Here is a 26,394-nt window from a genome sequence, read left to right as displayed (position 1 = left end):
AAGCTAACCAAAATCTCACCAAATCGATGTAGCTACATGAATGTTTTTTTTTATTGTTCAACTTTTGTTTTGTCTTTAAATGGCTTCAGACAAAAAAGGTTTGCCTTTAATAAAAACATTTGAAGCTTGTGACACTTCCTTAATGAAGACAACGTGTACTTGAAAAGTATACTTTTATTTTCAGTACTTTTGGCATACTTTTACTTATTTCTTACTAGATATTTTGAATACTTTAGCACTTCCACTTAAGTTAAGTTTGATGATTAATGGGCACTCAAACTTCTACTTAAGTAACATTTTGTATAAAGCTTGTACTTCTACTGCATTCCTTTACACTTCTCTGTTTATATTAAGGTACGTTGCAGAATCTGCGATAAACAGCTGGCATTTGCAGGGAGTACTACCCCAATGCTCCGCCACTACAGGGCTGTGCATTCTGCAACAACTTCTGCACCATCTGAAACCACAGGAGGGGCAGTTTCCAATGATGGCGGTATGTATAGGCTAAAGAGGAAAAAATAAGAGTACACAATGCGATATGATACATGAAATATGTTTTCTTGTGATTTATCGTAGATTCCCTGCATACAAAAATTGATGCTGGAATTGTAAGTATCATCATTAAGGATTCTTGTCCATTTTCCCTTGTGGAAGATGTGGGATTCAGAGAATTGAGGAAAATTGTTGCTCCCACATACACTCTCCCAAGTAGAAAGGTGTGCTGCCATTCTTTTTTGTGTGTTTCATTATGAGATCATAATTTTGCGTTTTTGTGTTCTTTACCAGACTTTAAAAGAAATGGTTGAGGCTAAATACCAAGAGGCATGGGAAGAGAATAAGGTGAAGGTGCAGAAGGCTGTGGTTGTGAGTCTGACATCGGACATGTGGACATCAGTATCGATGGCCGCGTATCTGGCAGTGACGTGCCACTACATTAATGAATTCAACGAGTTGAATACCACACTCCTCGGAATTCAACATTTTCCTCAGTCCCACATGGCTGAGCATCTGGCAGATCAGCATGTAAGGCTGATGGAAGAGTGGGGCATAAGAGATAAAGTCAGATGTCTCATCATTGATGGGGAAGCAAACATGATTGCTTGTGCATGGCGTTTGAATGTAAGACACACCATTTGCATTGCTCATGCCATCAATCTGATTGTCAGAAAATTATTTGATGATACTGCTGGTATGAACAATCTGCGACAGAAATCACGAAAGTTGGCAACATACTTTCAAGCAGCCTTTAAAAATGATCATTGAAGTTGATACATGGTGGAATAGCACTTTTCACATGCTGGAGAGGGCCTATGAATTGAGGGAGGCAGTCGGAGCAGCCTTGGTGTCCCTTAATACAGACATTGACCCCTTAACTTCATTTGACCATGAGCTGATTAATGATGCTTTATGCATACTTGCACCTTTTAATCAGGCAACTGAGGAGTTATCTGCAGAAAAGAGTTTCTGCATCCAAGGTAATTCCAATGACGAACATGGTGCACCATGCTCTAGCATCCAGAGCTCTTACAGTGACCCACACCCTTGCCAGACAGCTGGGAGAGAACATGGTGCAGAGGATGCGAGAGCATATTTCTAAAATAAGGGCACTGAGTATTTTAACCGTACCAACCCCGCTTGATCCTCGATTTAAACAAATTGGCTTTTTGAGCCATAACAAAGCTCAGGAGGCAGTTAACAGATGTGTGTATGATTTTCTTTTATTTGCAATATTTAACTTAACTGTTGCTGTTTTTAGATGACATTTGGCATAAGCTTGACGGAAATGTTAACAACAGTAGAAGATCAAACAGCTTTGTAGCAGATGCAACCATTGAAGTAGACCGTTACCTTGCTGAAGTTTCAATACCGAGAAGCGAGGATCTATTAATGTACTGGACCAAATCAAAAGTGCTATACCCAACCCTGTATAATCTTTCCAAAGGTTTCCTCTGCTCCCCAGCATCCTCTGTTCCTTGTGAGAGAATATTCTCAAAAGCTGGAGACATTCTTTCCAAAAAAAAGTAACCGTCTCAGTCCAAAAAACCTTGAAAAAATTGTATTTTTAAATAAAAAAATCAATGAAACAGAATTGTGTGACATGTTTTATTATTTTTATAATCATTTTTATATACGGGTCTTTACAAATATCCAAAGTGTTAGTTGAAATAACTAAGGCTAATACACAGCTCAAATGTTGTAATGTATGCAAAGTAACAGCAGATGGCAGCAATATGAGACCTCATTACTGTACCACATTTTGAATAATTTGGCTGAGAGATCTCGAGATCTTATCATCTCATTTCCCCCATCACTAGCAAGAACTGACTGAACAAAAGTAGTATATATAGGCTTCCCAGGGCTGATTAACAAAATGAGAGGCAGCTGCTGGGAAACCAGGGAAGTAACAAAAGAAGGGCCGTACAGGCTGAAAAACGGAGCCGGACTGAGGAAAAAACATGCAAACAGGTGGAACTGTGACACAGAGACACAGACACAAGCACAATATGTCTTCTTTAACTGAGGACACAGAGAAATTGATGGACATTTTAAGAGCAACCCGACAAATACTTTGCCTGGCAAGTCCAGAATGACCTGTTAGTGTTTTATATACAGAGTAGTCTGCCATGTGTTGAGTCAGGCTCAAACACAACCATGCATTTAGATTTTTTTTATTTCAGTGAAACACGTTAAATGAAATTTCTCTCACTACTATTGATTGTCTAGAATACAGTACATAAACATAAAGTATCTCAGTTTGACTACTTCCATTGTGAACATGTCCATCTGAGGAGCAAAAACAGCGAAGGACAAGACAAGACAAGTGAAATATAACTCTCATCACAGACAGATCGTTTCTCTAGTGTCAGTGCTACTGACTGTTGTACTTGTCTCAAGACTGACACGCTTCACTGTTTGACAGATGACAGAGGGCTGAAGCTGAGTCAGAATACATCCTGACTTTTCAAACATTTTGCAACTTCTTTTTGCTTTTAATTATGCCATCATTTATAGCATGTTTTTTTTTTTTTACTTAATTAGGGCTTTCAGACCAAAGTATAAATATGGATTTTCTTTTTTTTTTTTTTTTCTGTTTTAAAAGTAGTGTGACTATTATGTCTCTCCTTGATTTAATTCCCAGAATTTAAATATAGTACCTGATTTAAAATCTTTTTTTGTAAATGATTGTTGATATTTTGATTTATTTTGTGATTCATGCACAACTTCAGAGCAGCTGTTTTCAGATGGAGAAGTGAGACTGGGGTAGACCAACCAATTGCTACTTATGGCTCTTATTTCCAGGTTTGCAGAGAGATAACATAACAACATTGGTCTGATTTAGTCATTAAGTGTTGTTTTTATAATACATCATATACACCCTTGCGAAAAAAAAGTGCCCACAATTGCTTGGTTCTGTTTAGTGCACTACTGTGGGACAAACAGGTTTTCTTATGTTCTCCTGAGCAGGCTATTGTTTTTGTCTTGATGTTTTGATGTCAGAGTAAATAATTTCCAACAGTGACGTGTTGTGTTGAAAGTCACTCACACAGAGAACGTGGGACATTGTTGATGCTGTCGCTCAGCAGGACCCAATGTAGTCCTGACAACAGCTCAGCCCCTCGCAAGCATCAACACTCCAGTCAATTCAGCCTAATACCAAATACAGCACTTCTCCAGACAACTCAGCCCCATACCAAACCCACCGCTCCCTCAGAAAACTCAGCCCCATACCAAACCCACCGCTCCTCAGAAAACTCAGCCCCATACCAAACCCACCGCTCCCTCAGAAAACTCAGCTCCATACCAAACCCATTGCTCCCTCAGAAAACTCAGCCCCATACTGTCATGATTCACACATTTTCTGCATCCTGTGTTGTTTTCCTCCCTCTCCTGCTTGAACCTGGAGCTGGGCGAAGTTCCTGGCTCCTCCTGCATGCACCTGAATCCCATCAACGCAATCATCGCCACCTGCCGTGGATAAGAGAAGCCAGGACCAGACACTCAGGGCCAGATCGTCCGCATGTCAAACATGACTATTCCTGCTTTGCTTTTGTACTCTCTTGTTACCTTTTTGATGCTGACTGGCAGCTCCTCTGCCTCTGGCTCTGTTCCTGGCCCCGTGTTCCTGCTCCGGTATTGTCTGTCTTGTCTCCACCACCTTGTCTCATCCTGGACCCCGGCTTGCACCCTGCTTCCCACTCTGGTTCCCGCTCCCTGCCTCCGTTACCCCTGGTACTGGTTACTCCCTGGTCTCTGCAACTCACTCCCGGACTCTGGCTCGCACCCGGCACCTCGCCCCCTCGCCGGTCTAACCTATACTTGTCTGATATTTCACAAACTGTAAATAAATACTGTAAACATGCCCGAGTTCTGCACTTTTTGGTCCACCCTGCACCAGCATTACAACACATACCAAACCCACCACTCCCTCAGAAAACTCAGCCCCATACCAAACCCACCGCTCTCTCAGAAAACTCAGCCCCATACCAAACCCACCGCTCTCTCAGAAAACTCAGCTCCATACCAAACCCATCACTACCTCAGAAAACTCAACTCCATACCAAACCCACCGCTCCTTAAAGCAACTTAGCCCCTCGCATGCACCAATACTACAGTCAACTTAGCCTCATACCAAACCCATTGCGCCAACACCTCAGAACCTTGCAAGCAACGATACTAGAACCCACCACTCCCCCAGAACACTCCCATTCCAAACCCACCACTCCCTCCACTGCTGCCCCAGGCACCTCATCCCCTCAAAAGCACCAATACTCCAGTCACTTCAGCACCTTATCAATATCACTGCTCACCAAACTCAAGCCCCCCATTCCAAACCCACTGCTCCCACAGACACCTCAGTCCCTAGCAAGCACCACTACTCCAGTCAACTGAACCACATACCAAACCCACCATTCCCTCTAGCAAACCTGTGTGGTCGTGTCTGTGTCAGTGAGAGGACCTGTATGTCAGTGTGAGGACTTATGTGCCGGTGTTTGTGTTGGTGTGAGAACCTGTCTGTCGCTGTGTGGATGTGTATGTCAATTGGAGGATCTATGTGCCAGTGTCAGTAGTGATGAGGAGTGGGCAACTTTTGTTTGATGGTGAAGAAAGCACTAGTCAGTCTGTTTGTGAATGCCAAAACCAAGTACAAAGTTTAATATTTGTATAATATTGAATACAGCTTATACTCTAATCTTGTTATGTTTCTAAATCTAAATTGAATGAGGCATGTCTAGACTACACATGAAAGTACTGCTATAATTTCTCTGGTATTGGAGGGGTCAATACCAGAGAAATTACCATCTGGGCTGTTATGTCAGCCCCGTCAGTTCAGCTCAAAAAACATTGACCAGATTTAGAAACCCAAACTGGGACTGCTCACACAGAATTGGCACATGTGGCTCTTTCTTTGGTTCTTGGAGCCTGTCTTTGTGGAGTGTCCATGTCTAAAACTGTCAAGATCCCAGTGTGCCTTGTATTTTGTGCTGTTTTCCCCCTCCCTTCTGTGTCAGACCTTGGAACTGGGTGGAGGTTTGGGCTAGTTGCTAATCAAGCTGCACCTGGGTAGGACAAAAAGAGCCAGGACCTGACCATCAGCACCAGATTGTCCGCGTATCCACAGTGATCCCACTCCCGGACCCGCTCTGCTCCTCTGTCTCCAACCCAGCTCTCCAAGACCAGTACAAACTTTACACCCTCCGATCCAGCTCACCTCGACCGGTAAGACTTACCTCGTCCCTGACCCCGCTGCCCACGATCTATTCAAGGACTACTGCAAAACAACCCCGCTCTCAACTATCTGATCAATCTACCTTCATTTGCACATTTCAAGCCGTAAATAAACATTTCAAAGCTTCAAATCTTAAGTGTCACTTCAGCTCACTCCATCCTAACATCGAACAGGAATTTCCAAAAGGGACTGAACTTCACAAGCACAAGTTGGTCGCTTTGAAAAGTCAGGCAGAAAAGCAGATGCAGTTTTTTCAAAAAATTACGAAACACTCGGAGACCGTTACGCTTGCATCATATCAACTGGCTTGGAACATAGCACGGGCTAAAAAGCCATACAACGAAGGGGACTTCATTAAAAAATGCCTCATTGACGCCGTAGAAATCTTTTCTCCTGAAGACGACAAACTAAAACGGAGCGTATCAGACGTCCAACTGTCCCGCCACAGTGTTGAACGCAGAATATCGGATATTAATACGGCTGTTGAATCACAGTAGCACTCTGACCTTCAAGCATGTGAGTATTTTAGTGTGGCATTGGATGAGAGTTGTGACATACAAGACAAGCCTCAGTTGGCAATATTTGCACAGTTTGTGTCAAATGAATGTATGATTAAAGAAGAACTCCTTGATATTGTGCCATTAAAAGACAGAACCCGTGGCATAGATGTGAAAGAAACAATGATGGCTGCATTTGAAAAAGCAAATCTGCCCATACCGAAACTAACTGCAATAGCCATGGATGGAGCGCCAGCCATGATCGGATTCGCGAACGGGCTTGTGGGGCTGTGCAAAGCTGATCAAACATTTCCCGACTTTTGGAATTTCCACTGCATCATCCACAGGGAGAAACTCGTGTCTAAATCATTGAATTTAGACAACGTCATGAAGCCTGTGATGGAAATCGTCAACTACATCCGCACACATACGCTTAACCACAGGCAATTCAGGAATCTCATTGCTGAGCTGGACCATGGGCTACCAGGTGACCTGCCGCTGCACTGCACTGCGAGGTGGCTGTCAAAAAGCAAGGTACTCTCTCGCTTCTTTGAGCTTTTGGATGCCGTGAAACTGTTCATGGAAGAGAAGGACAAGGACTATCCCGAGCTCTCGGACCTCGAGTGGATTATGGATCTGGCATTTTTAGTTGACATGCTGTGTCACTTGGACAGACTGAACCTGACCCTGCAGGGTAAATTAAAGTGTGTTTGTCAACAAACTAAAGCTGTTCGAGGCGCATATTCAAAAGGGAGATTTCATGCATTTTCATACTATGCTAAAAGCCAGTGAGCAAGTTACCAGCACTGCCCTGAAAAAGAAAAGAGACAGATATGCAACACTGGTTGCAAACCTGCACAAAAGCTTTGTGACCCGGTTCTGTGATCTACAACTGAAAAGACCACAGATTACGTTCCTCGTCAACCCATTTAATGCGGAGACAGACTGTTTGAAACCTCCGCTCGTCACAGATGAGATTGTGGCTGAGTTGGAGATAATCGATCTTTGTGAGGAGGATCAACTGAAAGCTGTTTTAAGGGATGGGACCATTGAGTTCTGGAAAAGTGTGCCAATGAAAAAATACCCCAACATCAAATGGGCTGCGCTTAAGATACTGTCAATTTTTGGGTCAACGTACATCTGCGAGTCTGTGTTTTCTACCCTGAAACATGTGAAATCAAAGCATCGATCTGTTCTGACTGACACTCATTTGAAAGAATTGCTTCGAGTGGCAACAACAGAATACAAGCCAGATTTGAAGAGGATTGTTCAAGATAAGGAATGCCAGAAGTCTCACTAAGCAGCATAGTAAGAGAAAAATGTTATTGAAAATTATTCTATTTTAGTTTGTGGACTTGCTTGAACTGAGAGTTTGTGTGTGTGAGACAGTGCACACAATGTTAACTGTTGAAAAATAACTAATATTATCATGTTGGTGTGGTTATTTTCATTAAATCTGGCTGAGCAGACGTCTGTGTGTGCGTGCGTGTGCGTGCATACATGATTAAGGAATGGGATGATGTTCATGTGTGCCCATGTGTATGATGTGGCTCTTTGCAGTAACACAGAAAAAAAGTGGCTCTTAGTCTCTGACTAGTTGGCCACCCCTGACATAATGTATGTGTGACAGAGCAGTGTAATAATTCATGTTATTTTCTTTATGCAGATCCACCTCAGTGTACCTGAAAGCATGCAAGTCTTGTCTGACTTGATCTGTAAGGCCATCAGGGATCTGTCTGAGAGCACCGTGGATTCTGCCCACCCAAGCCCAAAGACACCCGCCGCCCCGTGTGTGAAGCCCCTGCCGAAGACCCTTGATGTGGTTGTTAGCTGTCCCACATCCAGAGCAGTCCATGTCCCATCTACTACTCCACAGACGGACTCAGAGGGCTGGGAAAAAGTTGGAAAGGTAGAGAAAGTGTAAAATATACAATATATGCTGTGGGCAAGTTCCTTATATGAAGATGCTAATTGACTTTATATTTTCAGAAGAGTCTACATTCAACTGACACCAGCACAAGAAATGTTCCCCTGCGGCAGGTTAGAAAAATATTATTATTAATCAATTCATCAATAAATGTTAGGTATAAAATTCCTCACTGAAACCATATTTTTCAGGTCACCGGTCTGTGTGCTATTCCCGTGTCTGCTGGCTGCTTCACTGTTTTGTCTGCACCGCAGAAGACTCCTGCAATGTCAAAGAACCCAACTACCCTGGCAACAAAGAAGGTAAAACAAATGGGAAATGTATAGATTGTTTAAATTTGTGAATGTAAAACATAAATGTGTTGTTTAAATATAGTTTTTGTTTGTGAATCTAAAACATAAATGTGTTATGTCAGTATAGGTGAGTCAAGCAAGGACTGTCGTGCCAAGTAGAAGTCAACCAAAGAGACAGGTATATCACAAGAACATGTTTATATGTGCTGTTGAAAATGAAATTGAAATCTTTTTGACAATAACTACCAATATTTTTTAGGTGAAGGATGCAGCCAGAGTTGGAGAAGAAGCAAGCTCAACATCAAGCTGGCAACCTCGAGTTGTGCTGAAAAAGGTTTGATAAAAATATTTAGTTCATATTTGGATAGAAAATACATAATAAAAGGTGTGATTTGTCTAATTGGTATTTGGTTCTTTTTTAGCTGGAGACAACTGTGGCAGAGGCGGCAGTCAGACCTGCTATCAACACAGCACCGACAGAAGATGAGCAGGTATTTACTCATTTCAAAACATGTCTGTGGGTGGGGTGTCTGGATATATCTAAATCTGACATCTTCTGTTTTAGGTGCAGACTGATGCTGTGTCAGTGACACCACGTCCATCTACCTGCACAGAGCCTGAAGTGACTGTAGAGCTGGTATGTTCAGACAAAATGTTCTATATCGAAGCAAGTATTATTTGATTAAGTCATGTTCATAACAATATCTATTCTGTGTGCAGGTGGAGCCTGATGTGAAGAGACCCAGGAGGACCCCAGTCCTGTTCACAGAGAAGCAGATGTGCAGGTGTGTTAATAAAGTGCTAATACTATAAAATGACTTGCAAAATAATAGTGATTAAACATTGTGGTATGTAATTTGTATGTGTATGTATGTAAGCTGTGTTTTTAAGTGTGAATGCTATATGTGTGCTGCTGAGTGTGTATGAGTGTGTGTTTTAAATAGAAACTGTTTCTAATTAAATTAGTAAATTGGGTCATTTCAAAACATGTCTATTGTGTGTGTGCAGGAGGAGCCTGATGTGAAGAGACCCAGGAGGACCCCCAGTCCTGTTCACAGAGAAGCAGATATGCAGGTGTGTTAATAAAGTCCTAATAATAAAAGAAAATAACATAACATAATAGTGATTAAACATTGTGGTATGTAATCTTTATGCACGCTGTGTTTCTGAGTGTGAATGCTACATGTGTGCTGCTGAGCGTGTATGTTTATGTCTATGCGTGTATGTGTATGTATGAGCGTCTTTTTTTAATGGGAAACTGTTTCAAATTAAATGGTAATAACATTGTTGTCTTTTTTGTTTCTTAGGTACCAATGAAGAAGGTCTGCTGTGGAAAGCAAGTCCCTGTCGTCAGACTGCAGCGGCCGTCACCCGAAGAGTGCAAAGCAAAAGTGGCCAAGAAGAATTCCTGCCATGAAAAACAAGCATCTGTTCAACTACAGCCTCTGCAGCATGAAGACAGCAAAGCTCCTCAGTTTGACAATATTATTGGGTCATTTCATCAAGGACACACAATATTTCATCCACAAAGTAGAGGAAAGCAGTGCATGGCCATTGCTTTGGCTGCAATTATTAAACACACACACACCTGCGGGAGGTGCATGAATGGTCTCAGAAAGATCTAAACATGACTTTATTGGAAGGTGATCATTTGTACATAAGAAAGAAGCATCTTATTCCTGAGGATCAGTCTGAAAATTGCAATGTTAAAGAGTCCTTATGCGCTGGGGATGCTGGAGTGCCATGTCATAATGAAAAGATTGTTGCCGATGGTAACTGTTTCTTCCGTGCCATTTCTCAAGCCATAAGTGGGACACAGAAACACCATAGAAGCATCAGACTGAATGCGGTGAAGCACTTAAAAAAGAATCCTGAAAAATATCACTGCCTTTTGAATGAAGAACATCAGCATTTGACTGTGGCAGAGTACATTAAACAGCAAAAGATGTCTTATGTAAACACCTGGGCAACACAAGCTGAAATTCAAGCCACAGCTGATTGCATTGGAGTTGATATTTACACCTTCTATCAAGGCAAATGGTTAAGATTTCAAAACAGTGAAAAACAACAGTCCGCTGAAGGCATCTACCTACAGAATCACGGAGCTCATTATGAACATGTTGCCTGTGTCAAACAAGGTCAACAAAATGACTGTTATAAACTGTGTACATTTGGTGAGCCCCAGGGACACGTCACAAGATCAGCACATGCAAACACGAGTGTCTTCAGTTCAATTCCTCTTGATGAAAATACTATTGACAGATCACATGAGAACAAAAACATCATTTTGTCAAAGTATTTAAGGAAAAGAAGGCACAGAAGAAGAGAGAATATGAAAATGTGAAATATCATGAAGAGGAGGGATATCGATTGAAAGAAAGAGGAAGGAGTATTGGAAAATATAAAACTGATCTGCAACATAAAGAATGTGTTAAAGCATACAGTGTGGAAAAATACAAAACTGACCTGGAACCTAAAGAGAAGCTGAAAGCATATAGTTGTGAAAAATACAGAAGTGATTTGATACACCAAAATAAAGTTAAAGCTGAAAGTGTCCGGAACTATAAAGCAAACCCTGATCTTCAACAAAAATTAAAATCAATAAATAAAGCCAAATACCACAAATACAGTACTTTCAGACGTAAAGTCCTGGATAAAAAACAATTCAAAAGAAATCAAGAAAAAGTGCTGGCTGATCAGATGAACGTTGTAATGAATGAATTTTTAAAGAAAGCCAATGATGGACCTGAATTTATTTGCTGTGTTTGTTTCCAATCCATGTTTTAAAGCAGCAGTAGTTCCATACAAACAAAAGAACTTCAAAAACAAAGCAGCTCAAGTAACGGCGGAAACATGTGTCTCAGATGAGTATTTGCATGAATGTACCTCTGACTGCAATGCACCATGTCCATTACAAGAATCAAGAGGTGAGCTTTGGATGTGCAAGGTTTGTCATTCAAAGATCCGAAGAGGTGTAACCCCAGCAGAATTGTGGGGAAACAATTTACAACTGGATTCAATTCCTCTTGAGTTGTCTTATTTGAATCATCTTGAAAAACATTTGATTGCTTTAAACATTCCATTTATGAAAGTATTAGCTTTACCAAAGGGTGGTCAAAATGGATGCCACGGACCAATTTTTTTGCGTCCCTTCTTCAGTAAATCATACTTGTTCTGTTTTGCCTCGGTCAAATCTGGAAGGTTGTCTGTTACGTGTTAAATTAAAGCGCAAGCTATCTTACAAAGGACATTATGAATATCACTTTGTCGACACAAATCACCTGAAAGAAGCACTTAAATATTTAAAGGAAAACAATCAATATTATCAAGACATAGAAATAAATGAAGAATGGGTGAATGAGTTTCCTAAAGAAGAAGAAAACCAAGCACAAGACGACTCTAATGATAATGCACAAAAGAAACAGTTCCCCTGAGGATGCACAAGACAAAACTCAACATGAAGAAGAAAAACACACAGAAGAAGTCTCGAACAATAATTCAAAACAAACTGAGTCTCCTGATGAAGAAGATGAAACTCTACATGACCGGCAGAACCACTGTATTTATCAAGATTCTTGTTCCATGCCTGTTGATCTTGGTCAAGAAACTCTTGATCAGGGTTTTGAAGATATAATTAATCTGGCACCTGCTGAAGGAAACAATCCTGTGCGTATTTTGTCAGATAAGATAATGAAGCAAAATCCTTTCCATATCTTTTCCATCAGGGAACAATACTTATCATACGCCCAGACAGCACTACTTGACATTGGCACGATATTTTAATAACAGAATATTGCACGCTGATGGAAGGTTTGCAAAGTGCATTGAATACATTTTTTTTGCACAATACATGTCAGAAGCTCAGCAAGTGTCAATAGCATCACGCAAAGGACACACAAACCCTGCAGGCCAAAAAGACAACGCTCCACAAAACATTGAGTCTTTGCAGAACATCATTAAGACTGATGAAGGATATCGTTTTCTACGGCCAATAAGAGGTACTCCAAGCTTCTGGCAGGGTGCACAAAAATATTTACTTGCCATGGTGCGGAATCTGGGAAAACCAACTTTCTTTTGCAGTTTTTTCCTCTGCAGACTTGCGCTGGGGAGGGCTTTTAAATTTGAAGCAAGAGGGGAGAACTGAAACTGCTGAGAGTTTGGAGTATGCTAAAAGGTGTGAACTGTTGCATAATCGCCCTGTCACTGCAGCACGCATGTTTGACTACAGGTGGCATCTCTTGTTGAATTACATGTTACTATCTCTATTGAATCCAATTGGAAAAATTAAAGATTACTTTTATCGTGTAGAATTTCAGCAACGTGGATCACCCCATGTACACGCTTTATTTTGGATTGAGGATGCTCCTGAGATTGGAAAAAACACAGATGAAGAAGTGGTGCAATTCATCGACAAGTACATAACATGTGAAATACCGACACAAGATCAGCAATTAGCTGAAACTGTTACCTCCGTGCAGCAACATTCTCAACGCCATTCAAAAACATGTAAGAAAAAGAATACAGCCTACCTGTTCAATTTCCCACGCCCTGTATCTGAACGTACTTTCATCACCAAAAAACAGAAAATACCAAAGTGCCCAAAGTGCCATGGTGACACTGCAACCAACAGCCAAGAACAAAATAAAGACACTGTGGAATGCATATGCTGCATATGCTGCATGCATAACTGTTAAAAAAGCACTTCTGGATAAAGACAATCCCATTACGAGTATCCAGCAACTGTTTCAAAATGTTGGCATTACACAGGAAGTATGGGAAAAAGCACTTAAATGTGTTGAAAAACACATGCAAATTGTCCTGCAAAGAGATGTCAATGAAATTTGGATTAATCCATATAATCCAATTTTGTTGAAATGTTGGAATGCCAACATGGACATCCAATATGTGGTTGATGTATATGCTTGTATCATTTATATTATAAGCTATATGTCCAAATCTGAGAGAGAGATGGGGCTGTTGTTGAAACAAACACACCAAGAGGCAACAAAACAGGGAAATTCTGATGCCAAAGAAGCTATGAAAAGATTGGTCAAGCCTACCTCCATAACCGTGATATGTCTGCACAAGAAGTTGTGTACAGAATCACTCAAATGCACCTCAAAGAATGTTCAAGGAAAGTTGTGTTTATCCCCACAGGTGACACAATTTTCAAACTCACCAAACCACTAAATGAACTGAAAAAGTCAGGAAACAATGACATTTGGATGACTGGATTTGTGGATCGATATAAGAACAGACCACAAAATGACACTTTTGATGATATGTGCATAGCCACATTTGCATCAGAATACCGTGTGTTAAGTACATCAGAAAAGAAAACCAAAAATGTGATTAAGTTACAGAATTCATGTGGATATATTTCAAAACGATTCAGAACCAAACCTGTTGTTGTGAGCTATGCCCGGTTTTCAGAAACAAAGAATCCTGAGCTATATTACAAAAGCCTGTTACAGCTGTTTTTTTCCTTATCGTCATGATAACGACCTGAAATCTTCATCATTTCATTCATTTGAACAGTTCTACAAAGAAGGCACAGTGCAGCTTGGCAACCAGACCATTTCAGTGATGTCAATTGTGAATGCAAACAAATCTCATTATGACATTGAAACTGAAGATTTGGAAGACATTAAAAATAATCTGCACTCTAATGAAATATTAGAGGATGCTTGGGCCATGCTTTGTCCTGAGCAAGAAGCAGAACATTTGGAAGCCACTGACAAACTTGCACAGAGTAAACTGGATGATGAAGACCCCTTGCCCCATATTCCAGATTTAGGGATAGCTAACAAAGAAACTGGTCATTTAGAAAAACAACACAATGCGATGACTTGAGCTGAAGTTTTGGAGTTAATTCGATCTTTAAATGACATCCAGCTGTCTATATTTTTCAAAATACAAAAGTGGTGCATACAAAAATCAATGGAAATGATCCAGAACCTTTACATGTGTTCATCACTGGTGGCGCTGGCACAGGGAAAAGTCACTTGATTCGGGCCATTCAGTACGAAGCCAATCGTCTGTTTGCTCCAATGCAACGCCACCCAGACAACATGAGTGCTTTAATAACAGCACCCACTGGTATGGCAGCATACAATCTAAATGCATCTACAATTCACAGTGCATTTAGCATTGGAACAGATGTGACACTTCCCTACATACCATGGACCAGGAGAAGAAAAACTCAATTCTCTCCGTGCCAAATATATTGACCTGAAGTTAGTAATCATTGATGAAATATCAATGGTTTCTCATAAACTGCTCACATATATACATGGGCGACTTAGGCAAATCAAGCAAAGAGGTGATGTGTCCCCTTTTGGAAATGTCAGCCTTATAGCAGTTGGTGATTTCTATCAGTTACCTCCAGTTATGGCTTGTACACAGTGTACAAGCCTTAAAAGGCTTGTACACTGACAATCTACCTGTGAACTTTTGGTCAAGTTTCCAATGGCTGAACTGAAAACAGACAGAAGGATACCACATTTGCAGAATTACTGAACCGATTAAGAACACGATCAAAAGGGACACCCATGCTTCATGAAGACATCCACATTCTACAAAGTCAAGAAATTGGAGAGTAGTCTTCTGCTCTACATATTTTCCCAACAAATTCACAGGTCAGTGAACATAACTTTAACCAGCTCAAAGCCACTTGTCCTGACTATCAAACAATAGATGCACAGGATTATCACTACAACAGGAAAAATGGAAAAAATGGAAAGCAAAGTCACACCTCACAGTGAAGACAATCTCACTTGTCTACAGAAACATCTGTTTTTGGGTGTTCCTGCTAGAGTCATGCTATGTAAGAACATTGATGTTGAAGATGGATTGGTCAATGGAGTCTGTGGAACTGTAACACATATTAGTGAAACACAAATAAATGGACTTCCTGAAGCTGTGTATGTTCAGTTTGATGACATCAATGTACACAGAGACGAAAAAAGTACCCATCCACTGTACCTGATTTAATAAACTCCACACGGATACAGTCAGAGGAGGAAAGGGCTAACAGCAAAGGGGGAAAACGTTGTCAGTTTCCTCTTGCACTTGCCTGGGCTGTTACAATCCACAAAGTATAAGGCCTGACTGTTGACAATGCTGTGGTGTCCCTAAAGCAAGTGTTTGCCTCAGGACAATCTTATGTGGCTTTAAGTCATGTAAGATGTCTAGATGGCCTTATTATCCAGGACTTTGATGAAAAGGCTATTTATTGTAATGACGAGGTAAAACATGCCTTGGAAGCTATGCCACGCTTCTTGGACTACAATGTGTCACAAGCCAAACAGTCAGCTGATTTGTTAACCTTGTTTTTGATGAATGTTCAGGGTTTAGTAAAACATGTACCTGATTTGGTGTCATCCACACAGCATTAACAGCCTGACTGTATAGCTGTGACATAAACATGGTTAACATCTCAGTCTGCCCTTCAAAGTGTTGACATAGATGGTTACAGTTTTCACAGCCGTCCACGAAGTCTGGCATATGAAGACAGCAAGCATCCCGCTCTTACTAGACTCAAAAGTCAACATCACGGTGGAGTCAGCATATACAGCTCCCACAACACAAACTATCACTTTCCTGATGTACCCCAATTTAATTTGGAGTGCTTAATTTACAAAAAATATAAATCATCAGGTTTTAGTTGCAGTTGTTTATCGTCCACAAACATATCCCATGTCTGTGTTCAAGCAGAATTTGAAAAAAACTGCTAACTTGGCTACAGGCACAAAGTCAGTTAATTGTGGTTATGAGAGATTTCAATGATGACATATTGAAATCATCATCAGTGTGCAATTTCATGACCAGTTACGGATATGTTCAGAATGTCACATCTCCAACTACAGAAAGAGGCACTTTGATCATGCCTATGTCAAATCTCCACAATATGAGATTTCATCAGAAGTTGTTCCAACATATTTCAGTGATCATCAGGGCATAGCCTGCTCCCTTAAGACAAAGTCTGTTTAGAGTTTTTTTCTAATCCAAATGTTTTTGTTTTTTGTTCAATATGAATTCAGACTGTATTTTCTGCTTATTGTAAATGTGTTCATTACTTTCTATGTAAAAGTCTGTCTGTAACATTTGTTCTGTCAATATTTTTTTGTTTTATTTCTACAAAATAAATTATCTGTACATAAATGCATCCAATTGTAATTTCTAATTTCTAACATATGTATTTTTGTCATGACGCCCGTTTGTTCCTGTCCTCCCGTGCTCTCTACCCCTCCCCGACCTGTCTGCCCGGAGCTGGGCGGAGTTCGAGACTTCTCCCGCACGCACCTGGAGCGCATCAGCGTAATCACCGCCACCTGCTGCTGAGTACTTGAGGGCTCGGCAGACTACACTCGGCGCCAGATCGTCCGCGTGTAAACGTGAATGTTCCAGCTCTGTTCTTGCATTACTGTTACCCGTTTGCTCGTTCTCATTTTGGATTTTGCCTTCCTTCCAGACTCCTGCCTTCGCCCGCTCCTGCACCTGCCTCTACGCTCCGACTCCTGCCTTCGCCCGCTCCTGCACCTGCCGCTACGTTCCGGTACAGTCATCTCTCTCCGCTCTGCCTGTCCTGGTCTCTGGCATTCCACCTGCCTCTTACCCTGGGTCCCGCTCCTTGGACTACGCTGGCCCTGTTTGTCCTGGTCTCGTCCCCGCCTCCTTCTGCACTCCAGTCCCGGCTTCCCGTTCCCGACCCGCTCTCCGTCCGTCCTGTCTGCCGCCTGCTTCCTGGATCCTCGTGTTTGTTTTCTGAACTGTTTAAGACTGTGATTTCACTGAGACTTGTAACCTTGCCCCGAGTCTGCACCTCTTGGTCCTTCCCGCACCCGTTACGACAATTTTAATATTGTCTTTTTTTTTTTTTTTCATTATCATGGCAACATGCTTGTGTAGCAACTACGTGATCAATTAGCAGTGAGGCAATACTATGGTGCAGTCGCTATGTGGTAAGAAAGGGTTAATGGGCTAATAATCAGAAAACTAGAGAACGCTCTAGGAGGGAGTGACAGGAGACTGAACTTGAGTTTGGTTGGTACCATATATTACAAATAATAAATGACATGCAACATTTAAGACAAACAGTTCACATGAATGGCCATTCAAAAGTGCAGTAAGTATTTACAATCAGCAAGCGCTTGAAACAATTCAAAAATAATTCAATGCAAAACCAATAATGGCAGTGCAATAATACCAAGAGAGTCAATAATTGTTAAAGTGCCATGTGTCAGAGTTCCGCAATTATTGCACTAGATTGAAAAGGTCCGAGTCCAATTAATGTGCAAAAAGGCAACTTATCAATGTCTACCCAGCTCACACACAGTTCAAAGCCCCATCTGGGAGAGGACCGGATTCCAGAGGGAGAGGTAGGTGCAAAAGAGTTCCAGGAGAGTTTCCACAGGTGTGTGTGTTAGAGCAATGGGTGTGGGTGTGTTGGGAGAGTATGATGGGCTGCCAAGAGCCCCCTACCAGCCCGGTGGGAGAAGTGCGGCTCCGCGACGCGTGCTCCACAATGCGTGCTCCGCGATGCGGGCTCCGCGATGCGTGATCCGCGGCGCGGACTCTCTTAGGACAGGTCAGCGTCTCTCTTAGGACAGGTCAGCGTCTCTCTTAGGACAGGTCAGCGTCTCTCTTAGGACAGGTCAGCGTCTCTCAGGACAGGTAAACGCTGTAGACTTTCTTCACTAGCTCGCCATCGGGGTCAAAGACCTGACCGTTACCGCAGATATATCACACACAGCCCTTTTTGACTTGTGTGCGAGTCACAGCAAACGGTTCCCTGCAGCACGCCTCTCCGTTAGCCTTCCCCCCACACCTCTCGCCTCACCCAGCTAGCGCCGGTATGATAATAACTCCGGTTGGCCCCGTCGTATCACGTGACCACGGAACCTTCACTGTGATTGGCTAGAGTGGACCATGTGATGTAATGACGTGCAAAACCCGCGAGAATGACTAAAAGTACCGCGTGATTTGGCAACTTAGACAAAATATAGGCTGAAACACCAGGAGAGAGAGAAAGGGGAGAAAAAGAGATATACAGGATTTGTTACCTGGGTTACACCTGCAAATACAGATATGTTCTCATTGGCTTTTTTGACCAATTTTGACCAACTTTGCACTTTAAGCCATAGCTTGTGTGGGCTTATGCATCCTAGTTCGTCCTAGTCCTGTGTTCTCATTGGCTGCTCGCGCCAGCTGGCTGCCATAAAAGTGCCCATCTCTTTGCTGCTCTCCCTTTGGCTCCCAGTGCCCGCCCACTGGCATTCACGCACTTCCGTGTATACTAACGCCCCATGGCAGGTAAGAAACGCTCTGGTGGATTTTATTTAAAAATGTAGTTGTCTGTCCGCTAACTTAAAATTCCATGTGTAGCACAGACAGCCATGTATTATTTGCACGCAGACAGACACGCCGTTCGCAACCTATGACGGTAAGGGAGTTCCAATTCTAATTGGCGTCTAGTGGGCCTTTAAGTTGAGACCTGTGTCTTGTCCCCAGGCACAGTAGCCTGCTTCCCTGTCTTCTCCCTCGCAGGAGTGGTAAGTTGCGCTTAAGTGGTAAGTGTAGGCCTGCGTCACTGGTGCATGTGCTTACAAATTCTGATCTTTATGTGCATCCTCCCTTGTGCAGACGCTGACGTTTTGTCCTCTTTTGTTGCCTATTATTACTTTACCCTGTCCGCTGCTTGCTCGCACCGTGCGCGTGGTCCGCTGGCGCCGCACTGGAGGTGTGCGCCGGGACTTCTGCCTTGCTCCACGTGTCTGTACGCGGCGGATCTGCACATCTGCCCTGCTCCTTGGGCGTCAATGGACTGAGGACATTACACGGGATACTGACCATCTTGACATTTGTACAATTTGACTATTGTTGTATTCCTGTGTATGTGTGTAGCTCTAGAATATCATTGAACCCCCACTTTAATATTCATTGTGTTTATTTTGTGTCCGGTCTGGTGTTGGTGGTGGTTCTTCTCGTGGCGGTAACCCTTTTTACCTCCCTGGCGTGTGTGTGTGTGTGCGGGTGGGTTTTTATAGGTGTTATATTTAGATTTTAGGTATTGGATTTTAATAAAGCATTGCTTTTTTAAAAATAATTTTCTGCTTCCTTCAATAAATATTGTGAATCGGAACTGTCTCTAGGCCTTTTTAAAGTGAACCTTACCTGTGTGCCTTGGGCTTTATATTCTCCAGGTGAAATTCCTGGGGTGGCGTTGTCATTTATTGTTAAAGAACCAAATCACTTACTCTATTCCACCGCTCCCGCCACACTTGATTAGTGTAGAGCATCTATTTAGTCTAGAACAAAGTCCAGTACTCTGAACCCCATGTATTTCAATGGCACATTTATTATGTTACCACGACATGCCAGTGAGTGGTGTCAAAAATTACTTGACGAGCTCTAATTGTCATAAAAGACCTCGAGAAAAAATAACAAAAGACGACTCGGTAGTGCCACCTCAAACTTTGATTTTCATGGGGCCAATGGGAGCCCGACTAGGAAAAAAGTGAACGTAAAAATCTGAAACTCACATCAAAAAATAGAACATGACAAAAATTATATTATGGCCCCACCCTAAAATATAGAGGAAGTCAGCCATATTGGATCAAACCCAGGAAAGACAAAAGTGCACACCCTCACATTCAGGAATCTCCTCACACAGTTTTCATCACAAACACTTCAAATTTGGTCAATCCCACTAAACCCATGTGTGATTAAAGATTATCAATTACATTTCGATTATGACTTTGGGTGTGGTCAGGGTGAATTTTCAACAAAATCACATTTTTTTTTAATATTTAAAAAAAAAAAAAATTCTTTCACACATTTTTTGTTGGGAAAACACTAACACAGTGTTTATGCACATTTGTGAGCTGAACACAATGATATGCAAATCATGGCACTCTCTCACAAAATGGCTCTCTAGCGCCCTCTTCAAATTTCATTTTCAAAAATTAATAAAAGACATTTGTATTTGTCGTGGACTTATGAAAAAATTCCCAGGGGCCTTATTTGTGATGGGGCACAATGTGAGAAAGTCACATGACTGTAGCTGTTATGGTTTAGGAGAAAAAATAATGGGTGGAGAATGCATTTCCATTATTCTTCTTTATTATTTTCTTGGCCGGATTGAAGCCATTTTTGCCCACCTGAACAATAACGAAAACTCAATTGCACCCAAAATTCAAGGTTGGTGAAAAATGTATTATTTTGATATTCAAAAAAAAAAAACGTTTCAAAATGACTCAATAGTGCCACCTGAAAAAAATATATTAAAAATTATATTATGACCTCACCCTAAACCCTACAGGAAGTCATCCATTATGGGCAGAACACCATTAAAAAAAAAAAAAAAAATACCTCTTACATTTGGATTTTTTGCGCCTCGGATTTTTATCCAAGAAACTTGCAAATTGCTACAAATGAACTAAACCCATGTGGGAATATGGGCTACTCTCCTGAATTTGTTCAAGTTATAAAATGTGGGTGTGTTTAGCCTGCGAAGAAAAAAGACCATTTTGAAGTTTTCAATGGCCCGTAACTCAAACATGCAGTGTCCTATTTCCTGGCGTTAATATACTTTTTTTTTTTTTTTTCAGAAATTCAGAAAAACCTTTTGAATTGGACCAAAGAAATTACTTTGTCCAAATTATTTGAAATTCGACATGGACATCTCGCTTGACAAACTGAACAAAAAAGCCAATGAGAACATACCTATATTTGCAACTATGTTACCGTGGTAACATGATAAATGTGTCATTGAAATGAATGGGGTTCAGAGTACTGGACATTGTTGTAGACTAAATAGATGCTCTACAGCAGGGGTCACCAACCTTTTTTAACCTGAGAGCTACTTTATGGGCACTGAGTCATACAAAGGGCTACCAGTTTGAGACGCTCTTCTGTGTTGTGTGACATTTTTACAGGTGTCGTGAAAAAAGCCTGTTGTTTACACAAAGCTGCGTTTAGCTCTGGGCTTGTTCTGCCCATAGTGTGCATCCCCGTGGGGAGTGCGCGTCCACGTGGGTAGTTAGTGTGGAGTTTTGTGAGAGGTAGTGAAGTGTCCCTCCACATTGTGCCACTTTGCTGTCACCAGTCGCTCCGCAGATGAGATACGCACAGGTTTCTTTTACAGTCTTAAATCGTTGTGAAAGTGATCTTTTTATTTTCTACCATGTTTTGGAGTAAGAAACTGCATTCAGCGCATCCTCACAGCGCTCGCGAGCGGAGAACTGGTTTTGTCACGTGCACAATACTGACCTTTGAAGTGAGTAGGTCAAAGTTCACCTTAACTTATCTAAACTTCACGTATAATGAACATATGTTTAAGATATTGTCATTTTTAAATCTATATAAATGCAAAGGTGATAAAAAAATACATAGCAACAGAATAAAATTACATTTTATATGCAGCTCATTAGTGAGTTGTCCTATTTTTAGAACCGGTCTGCGGGCGACTCATGTGGGGCTTGGGGGCGACATGGCGCATGTATATGCTTGCCATATTCCAATTCCTTCATATCCCCACACGTGGGGACACATGCCCTTCAATACACATTCACAGACATCACTCAAGTCCAACATCCATTTGTATTCACGGCAAGGCAAGTGTATTTGTATTGCACAATTCGTACACAAAGTAATTACATAAGTTATTAGTAAGTAAGTGCTTTACAGAATAAGAAAGACATTAAAATCACAATGCAAACAAATCAAAACATAAATAATCACAAATAATCAAAATAAAATGTACATTAAAACAGAAGAGTGCAGAATATATATATATATATATATATATATATATATAATTTTTTTTTTTTTTTTTTTTTTTTTTTTTTTTTTTTTCTGGCCATTAACCTACTTTACCTTCAAAACTTGACAAGACAATACTTAAAGTACAGCAACTGCATACTACATTTAAAAACATAAATCCATAGTTATGTCAACATATATGCTTGCTGTACACAGGACTATTACCCGTTCCTTTATATTCCCTCACCTGCCAGACACCTTAGAATACACATTCAGAGACTGCCGTCAAGTCTGACATGCATTTACATTAACTTGTCAGCTGTAAAGCTCCATCTACCCAAAAACAGTATAAGTATCTTTTTCCCTTGCGGTGTAAATCACTTGTTGTGTTGACCACTGTCCAGACCTTATTGACGTACATGAAGCAGACAACTGTTGACAGCCAAGTTAACATAATCAATGTTTGTGGTTTCATTTTTAATTTCTCCTCTATGTAAAGGAGTAATGGTAACATTGTGTTTCTTTACAGAATGGCAAACAAGATCACCTCCCCTTCCAAACTACCGGCTGTGGACTCTGAGGAGGGAGGTTTCCACAGAAACCAACTTCAACTTTTGTCTGTAAGTGCTGTGTATAACACGACACATATTGTAAATCTTATGTTATAAGGAAAACATGCAGCCAATTTAAAAGAACTACTAACATCCACATACCAAAACACACAAATCCAATACTTCCACCCAGTGTATTACAATTATTCTCAGTATAATTTGCTAATTTTGCTGTTATGTTGCAAAATGGGATTAAGACATTGGACATATATTTTGTAGACCTCATATTCAACATAATACCTTGACATTTCACAAGGAATATGTCAGACAATTTTTCAATTCAATTCAATTTATTTGTAGTCATTGTCACAGAAGAACGGAATTGCGTTTGGAGCATCCCATAAAGTGCAAACCCATAAATGTACGAAACAGTAGGAGCTCCGGGCCGCTGCGTGTGTGCGCGCCACCATCATCTTTTTCTTACATGGCAAGACAATAAACATTCAAAGTATCCAATTCAAAACAAACTCTTTCCTTTTTATTTTCTTTACAGTTCATTAAAACCCTGCCTGTACATTTCTTCACACCCAACAAGTTGCTTGTGGCTTGTCATGTTATATGTTTCTTTCCACTGCCAATAGCACCCTCAATGTATTAAAATTCAGCAGAAAGAGTAAAGCACAAATGCAATCAAAGAAATAGTCTTCCACTACAAAAGTATTTTAGCACATGAAGTCCAAATGGTTACATCTGACTAATGTTTGAATTTTTTGTCTTTCCAGTACCAAGCTCAAGACCCTAAATACCCAAGACAAGAACTTGTAGCCAATCTGCAGAGCTATTCAACTGCGGTGATTACACTGACCAGACAACTAAAAGCTGCTCAGCAGCAAATAAAAGATCTATCTTTACAACTGTCTAAAAGAAATACAGAATTGAAAAAGGCCACAGAAAAAATTCAGGAACTACAAGAAAAACTGGACTTGTATGAAGGGGACTGGGATGGAACGGGTATGTATAATTATATGTGTATGTGTATATACTGTAATTAAATATTACAATGTTTACATTTAGATTAAGAATGTACACAACTTCAGAAATAACTATTTGCTTTGTACTTTCAGACCCTAATAAACTATCCAGGAGACATCAAATTCCCCCACCTCCTCCCAGCCACATCCTGCATGTTTCTCCCTGCAATTGGCACCATCTCCGAACTTTTAACTATATTAACCAAAAAGTGGCATTTAATCAAGGATGTAAATATCTGTAATATAAACATTTTACATAGCAATTTCTTTTTTCTTTTTTTTTTTTTTTTTGCGTGACTTATATATTGTACATGACCTATCTTTTTTATTTTTGTTTATTGTACAAAGTCAATAAATACTTTTCACAGTAATAAGCAATCACCTCTATTAATAGTTGGGTGTAGAAATATTAATGAATAGTGTTGTCTAACTGCCATATCATATTATTCAAAGACACAATTCTTAGATGCACCATTATCACTGCAAGATCTCCATAAAGCCCTCCTTCAGATGCCCAACAACAAAGCCCCCGGTCCCGACGGATACCCCCCTGAATTTTATAAGCACTTTTGGAATTTACTATCACCACTTTTCAACCGGACAGTGACTGAAATAAAAAATACATCTCAAATCCCTCTTCATATGAATACAGCAGCCATAACAATATTACTTAAACCAGACAAAGACCCAACCCAACCCACCAGCTATAGACCTCTTTCATTACTTAATACAGATTTAAAAATCATTACAAAAGCACTTGCCCTCCGACTAGAAAAAGTTACACCACTATTAATTCACCCCGACCAAACAGGATTTATCAAAAATAGAAACTCTTCAGACAACCTTCGTAGATTATTCAACCTCATCAATATCGCTCAACAATCAAATATCAGGACAATCATAACCTCATTAGATGCAGAAAAAGCTTTTGATAAGGTAAACTGGACATTTCTTTTCCACACACTCCATCAATTTGGCTTCGGGGAGTCATTTATCCACTGGATTAAGACACTCTATACATCACCTAGAGCCACAGTCACAACTAATGGTATCACCTCACCTTCGTTCACACTGCACAGGGGCACTAGACAAGGATGCCCGCTCTCTCCCTCGCTGTTCGCCTTATTCATTGAACCGCTTGCAGTAGCAATACGCCAAAATACAAGGAATATACGTCTCGGACACACATCATAAAATCAGCCTATATGCAGATGATATTCTACTGTACCTACAAAAACCACAGCAATCATTACACGAAACTTTCAAAATTATAAATACATTCTCATCCATATCAGACTACACTATCAACTGGAACAAATCAACAATACTCCCTCTCTCAGATGAAGGAGGAAGTTCTGCAGCTCAGGATTCATTCCCTGGTATGCACACAGGTAACATTAAGTATTTAGGCATTAACATTTCCCCCAGGCTGTCAGAGTTGTTCTCACTTAATCATAACCCTCTGCTTAAAACAATAGAAAACGACCTTGAACGATGGACAAACTTACCACTTTCACTAATAGGACGAATAGCATCAGTAAAAATGAAAATCCTCCCCAAATTGAAATACCTATTTGCAAACATCCCAGCTACACCTCCGGACAAATGGTTTCAGACACTAGACTCATTAATGATACACTTTTATTGGAAGAACAAAAAAGCAAAAATCAAACTCTCAACATTACAAAAAAACAAAGCACAAGGCGGCCTCGAAGCACCAAATTTCATCCACTATCACTTGGCAAATCAACTACAATATCTAGTTAAGTGGACAGGACAAACATACAATAATAACACATGGATTTCTTTGGAACAGTCATATTTCAAAATGACTTTGGCAGACATACCCTCAATGAATACTACTCTCAAAAAACATAACTGCTTCAAGAACACAGTCATTTCAACAACTCTGACAGCCTGGTGGAAAGCTTTAAAATTAACCAATTCTTCCACGGCACCCTGTAAATACACCCCCATCTGGCACAACCTTGACTTTCACATGAATAATACCCCACTTCACTATCGCACATGGGAACAAAAAGGCATCACTCACCTTCACCACTTATTCCACAACAATAAATTCATAACATTTAGACAACTTATGGAACAGTTCGAAATCAACAACAATAATCGCTTTCAATACTTACAAATCAAATCCATTATCCAAAGCAAGATTAATATAACTAATAATACCCTGGATCCCCCTCAACTATTAGAAAACATAAAGAATATCAAGAAACCAAAGAAACTAATTTCCAAACTATACAAACTTATCCATTCAGACAATATAATACATGCACCACAACTCAAATGGAACACAGATATAGATACACCATCTACATACGAACTCTGGACAGAAATTTGCAAAAATACATTCTCAATGACATCCAACACTAATCTACAACTTATCCAATACAAAGTTATCCACAGGACACACATCACCCAATACAAGAAATTCAAAATGGGACTAACAGACACAGACACCTGTTCACAATGCACCATGGGAGTCACAGACACTTATTTACATGCACTCTGGGAATGTTCACCAGTTCAGGGTTTTTGGAACACAGTTACACACAAACTCACAGACATCCTGAGCTGCA

The sequence above is a fragment of the Periophthalmus magnuspinnatus genome, chromosome 10, assembly GCF_009829125.3.
Source record: "Periophthalmus magnuspinnatus isolate fPerMag1 chromosome 10, fPerMag1.2.pri, whole genome shotgun sequence".
NCBI lineage: Eukaryota > Metazoa > Chordata > Actinopteri > Gobiiformes > Gobiidae > Periophthalmus > Periophthalmus magnuspinnatus.
This window is presented reverse-complemented; position numbering follows the sequence as displayed.